The sequence below is a fragment of the Chelon labrosus genome (genome assembly GCF_963514085.1).
Source record: "Chelon labrosus genome assembly, chromosome: 4".
NCBI classification, from domain to species: domain Eukaryota; kingdom Metazoa; phylum Chordata; class Actinopteri; order Mugiliformes; family Mugilidae; genus Chelon; species Chelon labrosus.
This window is the reverse complement of record NC_140340.1, coordinates 32,465,657-32,482,343: the sequence shown is the minus strand read 5'-3', so window position 1 is coordinate 32,482,343 and position 16,687 is coordinate 32,465,657. Positions and strand designations below refer to the sequence as shown.

The 16,687-nt window shown below is 41.0% G+C and overlaps 1 pseudogene across 1 annotated transcript; it reads right to left on the bottom strand.

The window, feature by feature from the left end:
- Positions 1-526: 526 nt before the first annotated feature.
- Positions 527-7,141, bottom strand: LOC311487376 (N-acylethanolamine-hydrolyzing acid amidase-like; annotated as a pseudogene). Its single transcript, XR_014699929.1, has 7 exons — positions 5,304-7,141; positions 2,746-2,899; positions 2,393-2,606; positions 2,228-2,313; positions 1,973-2,145; positions 1,832-1,894; positions 527-1,740 (listed from the first exon to the last, which is right to left on the bottom strand). The product of XR_014699929.1 is annotated as an N-acylethanolamine-hydrolyzing acid amidase-like (transcript).
- Positions 7,142-16,687: the final 9,546 nt, after the last annotated feature.

Sequence of the window (16,687 nt, the reverse complement as noted above, 5' to 3'; positions counted from 1 at the left end):
ACACAGTAAAACTTATGTGTTGTATAGGCCGATATGGAAAGGCATTGTGTTCATTGTGGCTGTTGTATAGACTGACATGGTTACTGTGTTGTACATGTGTTGTGTAAACGGACCTAAATGGATTTAATTTCTAATGAAGTTCAAATAAATAAAATTAATCAATCATAAATGCATCCAACAAAGGTAAATAGCAAATATTTACCATATTAGATTAGCTTGAATGTTAAAATACTCAACAAGCAATATAATCTGCTAATATATATTGCTTGTTGAGTATTTTAACATTCATCAAATTGTTTAATTGTTGTGAATTAAAAACCTCAAAATGCGACGGGTCCACCAGACCCACCAACACTGACTGAGTAACAAACATATGAACACCACACAAGGGTTAAATAAACAGCCGAAAGCCATCGGCAAAACACATTTAGAGGCCCAGCCCAACTGCAAAACCACCCAGGAGGCTAGCAGCCAGTTGGACAGCTACCAACCAACATGAAGTCATCAGATGTCTAGTCAACGGCAGTATGCAGCACGTCACTGGGGTTTTCAAGTGGACACCTCCGTTCACTGATGTTTCGTTAAGTTAGGCCACACAGTTCAAACCTACAGTCAATGTAATATGAAGTAATTAAATGCTGCTGGCCTGTACAGCCCGCTCAACAGCTAAAAAACAAAGAAATGTTTAAATATACACATGAAAGCCAAAGAATAAGTGAATATGGAGCCCTCAAATTATTATAAAGGACAAACTGCTCTCCATCATGGACAATCCATCACATCCACTACACCAGACTATAGAGGGGCAGGGGAGCTCATTCTCCAACAGACTGATCCAGCTCCGCTCCCACACTGAACGCTACAGGACTACTTTCATACCATTCTCAGTCCAGCTGTACAACAAACTCATCTTTCTATAAGATAACTCTATTGCACCTTACACCTTACCCTGTATATATAATTTATATTCTTCCTTCTCTATTTCTTGTACATTTGTACCATATGCTAATATGCTAATTTGTACATTTTTGCTTACACTATTTTTATTTTATCTTACTAGATTTTATTTTACTTTACTTTTTATTTCTATTTTATTTAATCTTTTTTTATCTGAGGTTCTTAAGAGTGTTTTTTATGTACAACTAAGCTACTGTGACCAAGCAATTTCCCCTGTGGATGAATAAAGTTTATTTAAGTCTAAGTCTAAGTCTATAGCAACCAGTTTCTCACCTCTCCCCCAGTTATTCCTCCCCACTGCTGCCAAGTGCTTGCTCATGGTGGAATTTCCTCTATAATACTCACTGTACACAATGTTCACTATGCTTCCCACTTACTTCAAACAAAGAAACCCAAGCATGTTTCCTCTGAGACTGGAGTTTAATCACAAATACTGTAGATTGGAACAATACCTCTGTCATAAAACTGCTCGTCGGTTAAATTTTGTCCGACTAAATGCCACATAGCTATCTAATCTTTGTCAAACACTTTAGCCAGCTAAATTGGAGCTTCCATCTGCTACTGTTTAGAAATGTTAGTTAAAAATGATTAAAGGCTGAAGACATTACACACGGGATACAGCGACAAAACCTGGAGGACCAGACTTGTGTTAAAGACTCATACATTGTCTGTGACGTTCAGCGCTAGTCAACTTTGGTCCACTGGTCCACACTTGCCTGATAAAGTGTGTCCATGTTGATGAGAGCTTGCCCAGTGGCATTCAGCGCTCTGTTGGCTGCTTCTCTGATAAATGAACACATGGCAGCAGTGTAAAAATAGTAACAACAACAAAAAAAAAAAAGTGTGGTTGTGTTCATCATGCGAGATGACTCACCTTCAATGATCCCAGGCCGGAGGAGGAAGCCAGTGGTCAAAGTTCATCTCCACTCGGTACCATCTAAAACGGTCACATTTTAAGAAGTTGTGCCATTGCACTGAAAACCTTCATACGCCTCAGATCCTTTATTTCACCTACCCTCCATTCACGGGGTCCAGAGGCCAGATATCAGCAGGGCCCGGTCGATCTCTGGTGATCACGACCCCTTCCTTCGCTTGCACCCTGCCCACGATGAAATACACCCCTGCGATGATGGGGGTTTTGGACAGACGCATCACTGCATCCTGAAAGTTCTCAGCTTCCTCCATTGTCTGAGTATGATACACACAGTTAGCTGGGGTTTCATTTCCCCCATAAATGTGCTATAAATGTCCTCACTATTATCACACTCACCTCCCTCACCAGCCAGCTGACTGGAGACCTCCGATACAGGAAAGCAGACACAAAGTTCTTCCACCAGTTCCACAAGTGCTCGGTGCCTGTGGTGGCGACGATGCAAACTTAAAAACCAGGAGAAACAATCCACTGCAACTTTTCTACAGCTGTGAGTGGTCGTACCTCGCTGGTCGCCTGAGAAAGTGAACTTGTAAGGACTCTGTCCAGTCCACAAGCCAACGTAGCCCGCGAAGGACGTTCCTCGGTAAATACTTCTCCATTCTTGAGGAAAACTATGTCGACAGTCAGATTCCTCAGAACAGGATGCAGATAATCAAGATTCTTGCCGTGGTACACGTGTCCATCTTTGTCCTGAGCTACGATGCTAGTGCAAAATCTAGGGAATGCATAGAGTTTGTTTGTTTGCTGGCATGCATGATAAGGCTTTCACCGCATCCTTGGTACTTGTAAGACACGGTGGGTCTCAGCATAGTACATATGTTTTCACTACAAAGTTGATTCAAAGTCATACGTACGCAGATGCTTCATAGGCAAAGTTGAGCATGATGACATCGGACAGGCTTCCTCCCAGATGTGTGGCCAGGCCACGGATCTGGCTGAGGAACGTACTTTTCCAGGGCCATCACAACAGGTGCAATTGCATGGTGGATCCATTTTGGAATTGTATCACTGAAAAACAAAACAAAAAAAACCCTAAGTGTCCACAGTCAGAACGGGACTAACTGCTAGGAATACACAAAATAACTCAACACACAGACATTAATGCCTGAACCGCTGGCAACAGAAGTGAGTAAGTGAAAATGTCCAAATTTTACCTTCAGTGTCAATATTTTGTGTGGCCACCATTATGTTCCAGCATTGCCTTAACTCTCTTGGGCATGGACTTCACTAGAGCTTCACAGATTGCCGCTGGAATCCTCTTCCTCTCCTCTTGGAGGTGTGTTTAGGGTCGTTGTCATGTTGGGATACTGGCCTGTGGCCCAGTTTCCGAAAGGGTTGGGATCATGCTCTGGTTCGGCGTGTCACAATACATGTTGGCATTCATGGTTCACCCAATGAAGTGTTGCTCCCCAGCGCTGGCAGCACTCATGCAGCCCCAAACCATGACACTCCCACCACACACGCTTGACGCCATCTGAACCAAATAAGTTTATCTTGGTCTGAGCAGACTACAGGACATGGTTCCAGTAATCCATGTCATGTGTGCTGCTTGTCTTCAGCAAACTGTTTGCAGGCTCTGCAGACGCTTCTTTCTGCAGACTTATGGTCTGAGCACCCACCCCTTCAACCTCATACATCTATTTTCAAAAATGTTCTTGTAGCCTGGGCCATCTTTATGTAGAGCAACAATGCTTTTGTTTCAGATCCTCAGAGAGTTCTTTGGTGCCATGTTGAACTTCCAGTGACGAGTATGAGAGAGTGTGAGAGTCATAACACACACCTGAGACATGGTAATACTACTGAGCCACATGACACCAGGGAGGGAGAATAGCTGATTGGGCGCAATTTGGACATTTTCACTGGACTCTGTCCAATCCACAAGCCAACGTAGCCCGCAAAGGATGTTTCTTGGTAAGCCACCTGAAAGAGTGCGTCAGGAAACGGACTCAAGCCGACTGTCCGACTGGTGATTGTACTTAAAGGATAGTTAGCTGTGTATGCTTTAAAGGGGAACTACTGTTTTTTTACAACCTGGACCTTATTTCTGGCATAAAATACGATCGTTTCTCACCCATATAACTTCAGTGTCATTTGGAGTCATTCGGACGATATTTAGATCCGCATATACCCATATAGTGGGAGTGACTGGGGCACCGAAACGTAGCTGATGATGCCATCTCTCTTGTTTACCTGTAGTTTGCTACTGCTAGTTTTTTGCAACATGGCTGAATATTTTTCCGATTCTGAGGTTGTGGACGACAACTTTGTTTATGATGGACGTCCTTACCGTTTTGAGCCAGAGCATGCGGATGAGGAGCTCGTTTAAAGGAGGATGCGGAGGCAGAGAGAGGAACAGCTGGCCAAAGAACAACAAACCACTGCACGTCCGCGAATAGATAACAGGTAACTCCGGACTCAACGGGGAATAGCACTAGCGTATCATAACAAAATATTGGTGAAATGAACGAGTTTCGCGGCAGATAATGCATTATTTAGAGGCTGTGTTTCGGTGCCCCATTCACTCCCACTATATGGATATACACGGATTTAAATATCGTCAGAATGACTCCAAATGACACAAAAGTTATATGGGTGAGTAAACGATCGTATTTTATAGCAGAAATAAGGTCCAGGATGTAAAAGATGGTAATTTAACACAACAGCTATTTAGTTGTACATACTTCGAATACATACTTCCCTATTCTTGAGGAAAACTATGACAGTCAGATTCCTCAGAACATGATGTGGATAATCAAGATTCCTGCCATGCCATCTTCACTTAGAGGTGGACTCACTTTTGTTGCCAGCGTTTAATAAATGACAGTGTGTTGAGCAAATTTACACCGTTATACGAGCTGTACACTGACTACTTTACACTGGATCAAAGTGTCATATCTTCAGCGAAAAGATATAATGAAATATTTGCAAAAATGGGAGGGGTGTTTAGCACGTTAGTGTATCTGTCTATTTCTCTATCTATCTGAAAAAAAAACTTTTTTAAAAACACTTCCATGCTGAGTCTTGCAAAAGGTTTATTTATCCAAGTCTTCTCAGGACTTTACCTAGTCTTCAACATTACTTGCTGTGATAATGAAATGAGGAGCTGAGATCTAAATGATCCATGTAGAACATTTAACAAGGCTACAGATAAGTGTTGCTCTAGTTTACTGTAATAATATTTACTTTATTGCAAGACATCATAAAACTAGATCAGCAACTTTCTAAAGGATTGTTCATCACAATGGTTTGATGTTTTTCTTTTTATTTATTATTGTTGTTGTGTTAATTACATATCTACCTACGTATAATGGTTCTAAATCTGGGAGCTGTCCTGTAATTAAACCAGAAGTAAAAACATTCAAATAGTTTAACTGACATTAACTAACAAATAAAAAGTGTCTGATAAACTTACTCAATAATTTCTGCGGATGCTTTGTTCAGGAAGTCTATGTCGAAGACTTTCAGGAGGGGCCTCCATCTCTCCTCCGGAGCTTCGTCCAGACTGATATTAACCGAGGGTGGAGTGACCTCTGCCCGGCTCAGCGCTGCTGTGACTCCGAGCACCACCACCGCCACCACCAACCGCAGCAGCACCTCCATCCGCGCCATCACACCCGCTCCGGTCCGAGAAAGCCGCAGCCTGACACCGCATTGGACCGACGGCTCTCTCTTACGTCTCTTTGAAGCAGATGTAAACAGCAGCGACACTTCCGCTCGGAGCTTTTCAAAGTAAAGGCCTTTGCACGGCTCACCCAAAAGTAGTAGTTTCTCATGACTTCTGACTTGGTGACAGTATATTACAAAGCCTCAGTAGAGCAAATGTTCAGATTGTTTTAGTAAAACTAGGACAGTCAAACCAAGCAGTTGTTTGGGGCCCCTTGAAATAAATTAGAAAGGGACCCCAGGTTGCAATGGCAACTAAACCCCCTTAAACCTGTTCAGATTCTAAAAATTGTGCCCGGGGGCAATTTAAGGCTATGAAGGCCCTAGAGTGTGTCAACAATACTCCACAACTATTTTCTATTACTATTTTATACCTTATTCTATTCACCTGCTGCTGGGCGGTTACCAATTAAACAGAAACAGAAATATACTACACCCTTGTGGTCGAATAAGATATTTGCACAAAACATTAGTGACGAATGGCTCCTACACACTGGCCCCATAACTGTGTTGGTGTGCACTTACAATTACATACATCTCAAGAGGAGCCAAAAAGGTGTATGTGCAAATCTTCTTTCTTCATTGGTCAGAAGTCAATGTCTTTAATATCAGTCTTTAACTACATGCCTCCAATAACATGCAGAGCTTTGTGACAGGTCTCTCCAGAAAGTCTGTCTTGGTTTTAAGCTGAACTGACACGACAACACCTCTGGAAAGGTTTTGGTCGCTTTGCCCATCAGCCATGAACTTCGGATAGGTACTGGACTTGTCTCCATCTCCGTTTAATGTACTAGTCATTGTCTTCAAAAAGTCCAGGAGGAAGAAATGGTTTGGCCTTCAACAACCAAATGTGATTTGGTTTAAGTGTTTCCAGCTCGTTGGGGTTAGTGATTGGGCGACTGTTAAGAATATCTTCAACCTCACAGAGAACAGTACAAAGATTCTTGTCATCAACGGTTTGGAATACAACACCTTCCTTATGAGGCGAATCATCCGCTCCCGTACACCATGATGAGATGGGGTTAAATGCCCATTCTGTTCCTCTTCTTGCTAAAGCAGTTTGTATTTCGCTGTGATCCAGGTCTCTGAGAGCTTCCCTCAACTCTCTCAAAATTTGTACCATAGTCTGACCTGAGGTTGCAGACTTGTCCACGTCGTCACATAAACCATCGTATGGCATTTATGCATGAATCTGTAGTAAGTGAATGGGCTACATCGATACGTACTGCTCGACTAATCATGCATGTGAAGACCACTCGATATCTTTTGACCAGGTTACGACCTCTTTTGATTTCAATAGGTCCAAAATAATCCACCACTACATTAGTAAATGGTGGCAAGTCTGGTAAGATTCTTTCAACTGGAAGGTCAGCCATTTTTTGTTCTCCGACCGACCCTTGAATACGGTGGCAGATAACATAATCAGCAATGATTTTTCTGCAGGCTGAGTTTGCATTTATAATCCAATAGGAACAGATATCATGTGATTACGTCCAGCATGACCCACTTGCTCGTGAGTGTGTTGTAAAATAATTTTAGATATGGGTTGATCCTTAGAGTTATGGGATGTTTTATTGCCTCAGGCATGAATGCTTTCCTCAAGCAGCCTCCTACTCTTAACAGCTAATCTTGGAGCATAGCATCCAACCTGTAGATGTCACTGTTGTTCTGCACAGATGATGCTCCTTTCTCCAGAAGAGTGATTTCCATTTGAAGTCTTTGTTGAGGCGAGTAATTGCCAATTCTGCATTGCGTAAATCATCCCAGGTCAATATTTGAACTTTTGTCTTTACTTTGTGGTTCTGCTGCCTTTTGTTGTTGTTGAATGAATGCTCATGAGTTGATTTACTTTGTTTTCTTAGCTCTTGAAATAGATAAATTTCAAAAGCCAAGCAACTGAAGTTTTCATTTTTTTCCAATCTGAAAAATAGTTGAGAAGCCTGTTCGTAGCATTGGATGCATCCTCAACGACACAAGCATTAAGCATGATGGCTTGTTTGACCTCAGGGTCATCCAAGGTGATGGCCTGTTTGTTCACCTCATGTTTTGGCCAGTCCTTTGCATCATTCAGCAGAAACTTCGTTCGTTTGAGCCTTTTCTCACATTTTAGAAAATCATCAGCTGACAGTCCTCTCGAAGCATCATCAGCTGGGTTCTGCTTAGCTCATATCTCCACTGAGCCACCTCTGTAGCTTCATGTATAACAGCCACTCACAAATGTGTGGAACCTCTTTGTTTCACTTGAAATGTAATTAAGCACAGTTTGTGCTATTGGTCCAGAAAACTGACTAGTCCAATTCCAGTTGAAGCTCCTTCTTAATTATCTTGTCCGCTCTCAGAGCTAATACAGCAGCTGTAAGTTCAAGCCTGGGTATTGTGGTTTGTTTCAAAGGAGCAACTCTGGACTTTCTAACCATGAAAGCAATGTTTACTTCTTTAGAGATGCTTTCCAATCTCAGATAAGAAACAGTGTCATATCCATATTCACTGGCATCTGAGAAATGATGCAGCTGTGCATTGTTTACTTGTACAAAGTCTTTCGGCTTGATACATCGTTCCACCTTTAGCAGCGACAGTTTATAGAGATTTGTCAGCCACTGTGCCCATTTCTGTAGCGAGGTCCCTACAGACTTTTCTTTTGCACAGCTCTTGTAGCATCAGCTTGGGAGGCAGGGTGAATGGTGACAAGAATCCAAAAGGATCATAGATGGAATTAGCCACTGACAAGATTCCACGGCGTGTACGCGATTTTCAAGTGCAATCTTGAACATGAACATGTCCGATTCCACACACCAGTGCAAACCGAGAGCTCTTTCCACAGGTAGGTTGTCTTTATCCAGATTGAACTCTTTGGATGCTTTAGAACTTTCTTCTTCAGGGATACTTGCTATAACTGTTCAACTATTGCTCATTCCCTTTGAGAGCCCAAAGCCTCCCTGTGCACATTCAGCGGTGAGATCTTGTACCATCTGCAAAGCTGCTTGTTCTGAGGACACAGACTTTAAACAATCATCCACATTTGAAGTTTTGCTTGATGGTCTGTAACACTTTATTACTGTAATGAGCCGTGCTGTCATCAGAAACTCTATTTAATGCATAAGAATAAGAATAAGAAAAACCTTTATTTGTCCCGCAATGGGGAAATTGCAGTTTACAACAGCTTACAGAAAATGCAGAATAAAAAAAATAGCAAGAGCAAAAACAGTAGCTATAAAAGAGAAATAATGAAATAGAATAGGATAAAAATACTGCACGGATTGAATTGTAAAATATTGCATAGACTGGTGTCAAGCTGTGGTTCGGAGTTTTTACACTTGTGGTGTAATACTATTGCACATATTAAGAGTGTTGGTTGTGGAGTCTAACAGCAGCAGGAAGGAAAGACCTTCTGTATCTTTCTTTCACACATGGAGGGTGAGGCAGTCTGTCACTGAAGCTGCTCCTCAGTGCTCAGACTCATTGTCCAGCATGGAAGACACTTTAGCCAGAACTCTCCTGTCACCCACCTCCCCCACTGAATCCAGAGGGCAGCCCAGGACAGAGCTGGACTTCCTGATGATCTTATCCAGCTTCTTCCTCTCCCTCTCTGTGATGCCACTGTTCAAGCAGATCACTCCGTACAGGATGGCTGATGCCCCTACAGAGTCCTAGAAGGTCTTCAGGAGTGCCCTTTTCACTCCAAAAGACCTCAGTCTCCTCAGAAGGTAGAGCCTGCTCTGTCCCTTCCTGTAGGGAAAATATGAAAATATGAACCTTCATTCTAAAGTCCACCAGAGGTTGTGTCACATCTCCATTATGCCACCACAAAAAGCAAAGAAAGTCAACATGTTTCTGAGATACTTTCACTTGGTGAAACATAACTTGAATGTCGGCCATTAAGGCAACTGGTTCCTGTCTAAATCTCAGAAGAACACCAAAAAGTGAATTTGTGAGATCAGGACCCTTTAACAGCTGACTGTTTAAGGGGGTGCCTTTGTAACTTGCTCCACAATCGAACACAACTCTTAATGTCTACTTCTTGGGATGATGCACATCATGGATTCGAACCCGGGACCTTCTTGTTGTGAGGCATCAGTGCTAATTTTTATCTCTGGTTTTGTGAGAGCCTTTCCTTTAGATGTAGCAGTCTGCATGTCTTGAATGTTACAAAAAACAGGATCAGAAAGAATTTTGACCTGTTGTTCCAGAAAATTGACCAAATCAGTGAACAAAACCCTGCTTCCACGTCTCTCCTGTTGGTCACAAGCAGCTGCTCTCCATTTTTCTCTTAATTTGTAAGTTTCATCGCAAACTGTTTCAGGTTTGATGGTATATTCACCTCTGCCATATACTGTAGACTTTCCATCATATTATAGCATGCTCTCAAAAACAACAAATATATTTAAAGAGAGCCAACATCCTCTGCCTTAACTGATGGCCAACTTAAGGGTTTTTCCATGTAAGCTGCTGCAATTTTCATTTCATTGCCAAAGTGCCCCTTTAATAAATACTTGGCTCTGTCATAGCCTTGATCATGTGATAGCAGCTTCTGATCAGTTCTCTCGGTTGCCCCTGGTGTACTGCTTTAGGTAGTACAAGCAATCTTGGAGATTAGTGACTTTACCTTCAATCCTCGGGTCAAATGCCATGACAAAAGATCCATACTGTAGAGGGTCACTGTCAAATATTGGTATAACTCTTGGTGGAAGAGATGCTGAGTGCTGTGAGATGCTATTTGTTGATGCATAATGTTGCTAATGTTCTGAATTCCATTTTCATTTGTGGTCATTTGAGTGGCACAAACATTGCCCCTCCTATGGTCTTGTTGTGAATTAAAGACATTTGTATTGCCTATCATTGACCTTTGAAAGGACTGCATTTGTTGTACTGAAGTCACATTTGCTGTTAGTTGTGTTTGCATATTTCCTTTCCTTAGGACGTGCACCAAGCAGGTTTGAGGATGGTTGTTGAAATGATGGTTGTTGTGATGGTGGCTCTGGCTTTGAACCTTGTAATTTTTCAATTTTGGTTTTGTAGTTCTACTGTAATATGAGTTCATTCCATCAACTGGTGCAGAGCCACTTCTGCACTGCACTGCCTTCCAGTATGGCTATTTTAGCTGTCGCAGCATCTAATTGGGTTTCCATTTCCAGTTGTTCCTTTTGTCTCGTTAATCTTTCCTCTTGAGCTTCCAGTGCATGTTTCTTTTCCAGAGCAGCCATTCGTTGGATTAGTGCTGCCTTTTCAGCCTTTGCTCTTAAACATGCAGACCTTGTGGCAGACGTTTAGACTTGGATGAAGCCCAAGTTTTTCCAGGTGAAGAGACATTTGAAATACTGTCATTTGGTTGAATCTCATCTTCCTTTTTAGACTCTTCTTCACAACATTTTTGAACGTCATTCAAGAAATTCATGTTTGCTTTAGTTTTCTGTTCAAACCATGTTTGTTGCCTTTTATGCTCTTCCTCAGGCATTGGCATTTCCAACAATGTGTGTTATGAGTTTCAGCAGCAGCATCACAAGGGTTATTAAACTCAGTTAAAAGATTCTCAACACTGCATAAAGTGTCAGTTGTTACTTTGACAGATAACAGCCCTTAGCAAAAAGTAATATACTTGAAGTTCATTTTATTAAGTATGCTTGAGTTATGTACTTGTAGTGTACTAGAAAGTATACTGATTTAATACTTCTTCAGACTAAATTGGAACATTCATTTTTAAGTTTATAAAAGTATACTTTAAGTATACTTTATAAGGTAATTTTAAGTTTACAAAAGTACTTTCAAGTATACAACAAGTACACTCATCTATATACTACTAGTGTACTAGCTATATACTTCTAGTCCACATTTTAGTTTGTTGAAGTATACTTAAAGTATACCACAAGTACACTCTTCTATATACTGCCATTGTACTAGTTATATACTTCTAGTCCACATTTTAGTTTATAAAGGTATACTTTAAGTATAGCTTTAAAAATGTTCCAATTTAGTCCGAAGAAGTATTAAATTAGTATACTTTCTAGTACACTACAAGTACATGGTCTGTAGTATACTTGCTATACTTATATTCAAGCATACTTAATAAAATGAACTTCAAGTATACTACTTTTTGCAAAGGGTAAGCTTGAATCGGAAAGGTCGAGGACGCCCACCTCAACACATTAAGTGGAATCATATCAGTTTGACGTGAAATCGAGGCATGCAGCACATAAAAAAAAACTATCACACTAACTAATTACACACATTCATTTATTTATTTTTTTATTTGGCGCACCCTTGCCGCCCCCAGCAATATGCTGTAATCTGTTGCCCATGCCTAAATCCGCCTCTGGTTTGCCTTTGTCTTTACTTTATGGTAGATTTGGATAATCCTACATTTCAGTAGAATCTTCTTTCCTTTGCTGTGTGTTGCAAAGTATTTTTCTTCACCATGGAAATTATCCTCTATATTGATAATCTGCCATAATCCACAGTGACAATTCACTCTTTGCAGGCCTTTTTATGTTCCTTACCAGTGTGTTCAACATTTATCAACTCCAAATGTTCACTACCACTGGTTTTGTTATTTTCAGTTGAATAATTTTAAATAAAAACTGATCTGAGTGTGCAAGATGTTTTATTAATTACACCAATCAGCCACAACATTATGACCACTGACAGGTGAAGTAAATAACATTGAACATCTTGTGACAATTCAGTGTTCTGCTGGGAAACTTCTGGACCTGGCATTCATTGGTGTGGATGTTACTTAGACATGTAGCACCCACCTAGACCAGACCAGGCACCCCCACCCCATAGCAATGACACTCCTTGATGGCAGCAGCCATCCCCAGCAGGATGCAGCCTGACACAGGCACACACACAAAAACACTTTAGGAACAACTAAAACAGGGGTGCTCGTTACATTGATCACGATCGACCGGTAGATTGCGTGCCATCGATTATTTTTTTTTTTTTTTTTGAGATGTTAGTCTAAAACATTTATTTATTGCAACATGCCCTCAGTTCAGCGGCGCACTTCCACAGCCACGTACAACTTCAACAACTCAATTCTACCGTCTTTCTTAAAGAGACAGCGCTATTTTTCTAAAGGTGCAGTGCACCAATTTTTCTTGATAAAAATAAAAACAAAGCTGGATAGAGCTTTTAACACTGTAGCAACAATTAATATGACACTTAATGTGACTATATATACATATATACACATATATATAACTATACGTATATGGGTAGATCACTTTGACTTGGTCATTGTAAAAGTAGCTCGCAAGCCAAAAAAGTGTGGGCACCCCTGAACTAAAACAAAACATGAGGAACAGCACAAGGTGTTGACCTGGCCTCCAAATTCACTAGATCCCAAACTGAGTAGTACAAGCAAAGACATTGTATCTAACTGTGCAACATAACAAATGTAACAACAACAGCAAAGACTGTTAAATGTGACTGTCTGCTACTGTTTAGTGAAGTTAAAATTTAGCTTACAACAAAATGCTAAAAGGTCATAAACCACTGATTTGCATACAGTGATGAGGAGGGAATTTCCCTGGCTATTCCCAGGAAGTGCTTCGGCAGTGTTTTTTTTTAAACATGCTCGGTGAGATCTGCCAAGATTGTTATCACAGGCATGCCAAGCAAACAAGAGCATAAGTCTCAGCTATGCTGGGCTTTTCATCCAACCTCTGAACATATGAGTAAAAAGTGTCAGTAAAAGTGTTTAATATATTTGCAAAACGGTCACGAATGTATTGTCTTAAGTGTTTTGCAAAGAAAGACAACAATTTTATCCATTTCAAATTAAATCTACAACATAGAAAAACAGTAAAAAAAAAAAAAAGAAATCGATTAAAACACATATTAAAAGAAAAAAGTACTAATACTAATAAAATAAATAGACATAAAACAGTATAAATAATCAAATAAATATGTGGTTGCTACTTCGCGGATTCTCACTTTTCGCCGGAGGGTCTGGAACGTAAACCCCGACGAGGGAACACCGTATTCTGTAGTCATAATTCAGTCAAACAAAATAAATCTGATGATCAGTTATCAAATATTTCACTAACAGAGATTCAAACAAGAGTAATCTAATTATTAATAGTCCACATTCATTTTTCTGTTCTTCTGTTCCACCAGGATTTGTACTGATTTGTCCTAGGGTCTTATGATTAAACTTTTGGAGTTTTTTGATTTATAGAACCTGGGAACAGACACAGCCCCTAGAGGTACTGAGTAGTTTTAGTTTTGTTCCAATAATGGGGAAGAGGACAAGCTACAGAAAAGTGAACAAGACTCTGATTCTGCCTTCTGGCTTCAACTCTGACATGTCGTGTTTTCAGAAGACTAATATAATCAGCCAGATTTGTATATACGAGAGCTGCTCCTGCCAGGTGGAATTGATTAGCCTGGATACCAGACTCTCTGAGTCTGGCCTAGCTCCATTGGCAAACGTTTATTTCCTGGTGGGAGGGCACAGTTTGAGGTTTAAAATCATCGGAGTTCCTTTAACCAATCACTAACGTTTGGTAATGACGTATGTTATGCGCCGGAGCCTTCCGGCTCTGCTGCCTCGTACTTCCGCTTTCAAGAACGCAACAAGTAAACAAATCGCTACTCTACCATCCCCCATTGCAATTAAGGACGCGAAATTGGAATAAAAGTGCTGTAATGCCAGGAAGCATATCCACAACGGAGCGAATGGCTTCGAGTATATCCGTCTCCGTTCGTGTAAACATTTCAAACTCGGCGCGCAACTGAAACGTAATCGCTCTCAGACCCGCCCTCTGTTCGCTGATTGGTTCGCCAACCAGTTGGCCGGAGTAAACGTTAGCGGATCAAGCTATTCCAGACGGAGTACTGTAGGGAATGCAAATGAGCGGAAGTACGTGGGCAGGCGGAGCCAGGCTAGGAATTGATGCCATCCCCTGAAAAATGGCAAATAATGACAATATGCACGTGAACATGTCATCACTTGTCAGACTGGGTCCAAAGAAAACTAAGAAATGGTTTTGGGACACCAGTTCCACGCTAATTAGGGGCCTTTGATTGACGTAACCAGGTGTAATTACTGTCAATGTGAATAATAACCATATTTACACTTATTCTGAGCAAGCAGTTTCAGATTCTGTATTTCAGCGTAGCCTGTACTGGGCCCAGGAATTGATGTGGCTGGTTGTTGGATTCTTTAACTTAAGCCAGGGTTGGATTCTTAAAGAGTGTTTCGCTAAGTGGGAAAAGTCGATTTGAAACATGAATGGGTTGGTTAACCACGGGATGGTGATTAGGACTATTCTTCTTTCATACTGTCAACCAACTGTGTGCTCTAGGGGAACAGCAGGAACCTGCAGCCAATACATGCTGGTGGGTTATTTTTTATTGTGTGGAGTCACATTTCTAGTTTATTAAGCCTCACCTCCAGTGCTACAAAACAACTCCATTTATTACACGTACCATTATCACTAAAGCAGGCTGAGGAACAACTGAACATGTCACACACCAAGCAGATGAGAGAAGGAGAACCTGAAGGAGAGGTGGAAGGCACTGCAACTGACCAACTAACCAAAAATAATATCTTGGTGAGAGTTAAGTGTAAAATCTACACTGAACCGTGGAGTTCTTGTCAGAGCTGCCAACTCTCACGCTTTCGCCGTGTGACACACGGTTTTGCCTGTTTTCACACGCACTCACGCCACACATCCAATTTCTCACGCAAAAAGAAAAAATCTGATCTTGGTCCGAGACTCTTCCGTTCCTTTTCAAACTCCACGACAGTAGATGGCGCTGATGAGCGCCCCTGAACCTTTGCGCTGCGCTACACCTGCAGTGCACCCCTTTACTATCTATGCCTGCACCCCGAAGTAGACAGAAGAAGAGATACAGAGACCGCCAAGACAGCAGGAGAAACCAGAAACTACTTTGAGAAGTCTGATAAAGAAGAGAATCTGAGCTGAGACTAGACTACCCAGCTTCTGATCTGCATCTGATACTGATTATGCCTCATTTTAGCTATTTTTGTAACGCATTCATCTGTTTTATTGCTTGAAAAAGTTGTACTGTTTAAGCACTTTATTTGTTGCACTTTATTTGTTGCACTTTATTTGTCTCTGATGGACCATGTGGTGGGAGACTTTGAATGAAGAATAATGTCCCTCCCTAACTAATCTTGTGTCGTTTTTGGCTGAACATAAATCATTAAGTGCTCTTAAGAATACAATTATTCAAAACATAGGTTAGGTTTTAGTTAAGAATTAGTTTAATACCATTTTAATCAAAATATCAATCAACCTACCTAGGTCAAATCTTAAACACTGATCTATGAATAAGGCTTTATTGTCATTTAGTTTTCTGGTTGAATGTTCAGCTCAAGTCTACAGACTAAGACCTACAAGTCATGATGCCGAACATGAATCAGAATAAGTTCAGGTATTGCACATCTTTAGCAGACCGCCCAAAAATGCACTAGAATGCTGGAAACCACATCTACTTAATCCAAAATCTCCTGGGGGTGGACCTTCAGCTATGTCTGCTTCACAGAATGTAACCAATATTGTCCATCTTCAGTGGGCTGCCCCTATCAACAGCTTTGGACCTCCCCACAAACCACCAGAATGCAGGGTACAACATGGGTACAACATCAAATTAATTCCAATTGTCTAATATCTGAGCCACCAATTTGTGTGACTGCGTGCACGGCATAATTTTGGTCACCCACGACAAAATCTCACTCCAAGGTTTTTAGAAAAGTTGGCAGATATGTCTTGTGTAAGATGTATATATGTCAAAATGTAGAATTTGGCACTATACACAGAAAGTTTTTGTGATATTTGAGACAGTCTAAACAACAGCCCTGCTCAGTGGGGTGACACAATACAGCTCCTCCTGTTACTGCACTGAGCATAAGGCCTTTCCACTGAGGCTGGTAACTTGTTGTTCTAGGAGTGTTCAAGAGTAGAAGGGGAGGCAGAGTTACAGGCTCCTCCCCGGCGTTCAGTTTTGGAGGTAGACACACTGCTTTTAAAGGGGAACTACCATTTTTACAACCTGGACTTTATTTCTGGCATAAAATATGATCGTTTACTCACTCGTTCATTTCACCAATATTTTGTTATGATATGCTAGTGCTATTGAGTCTGGAGTTACCTGTTATCATGTAGATTG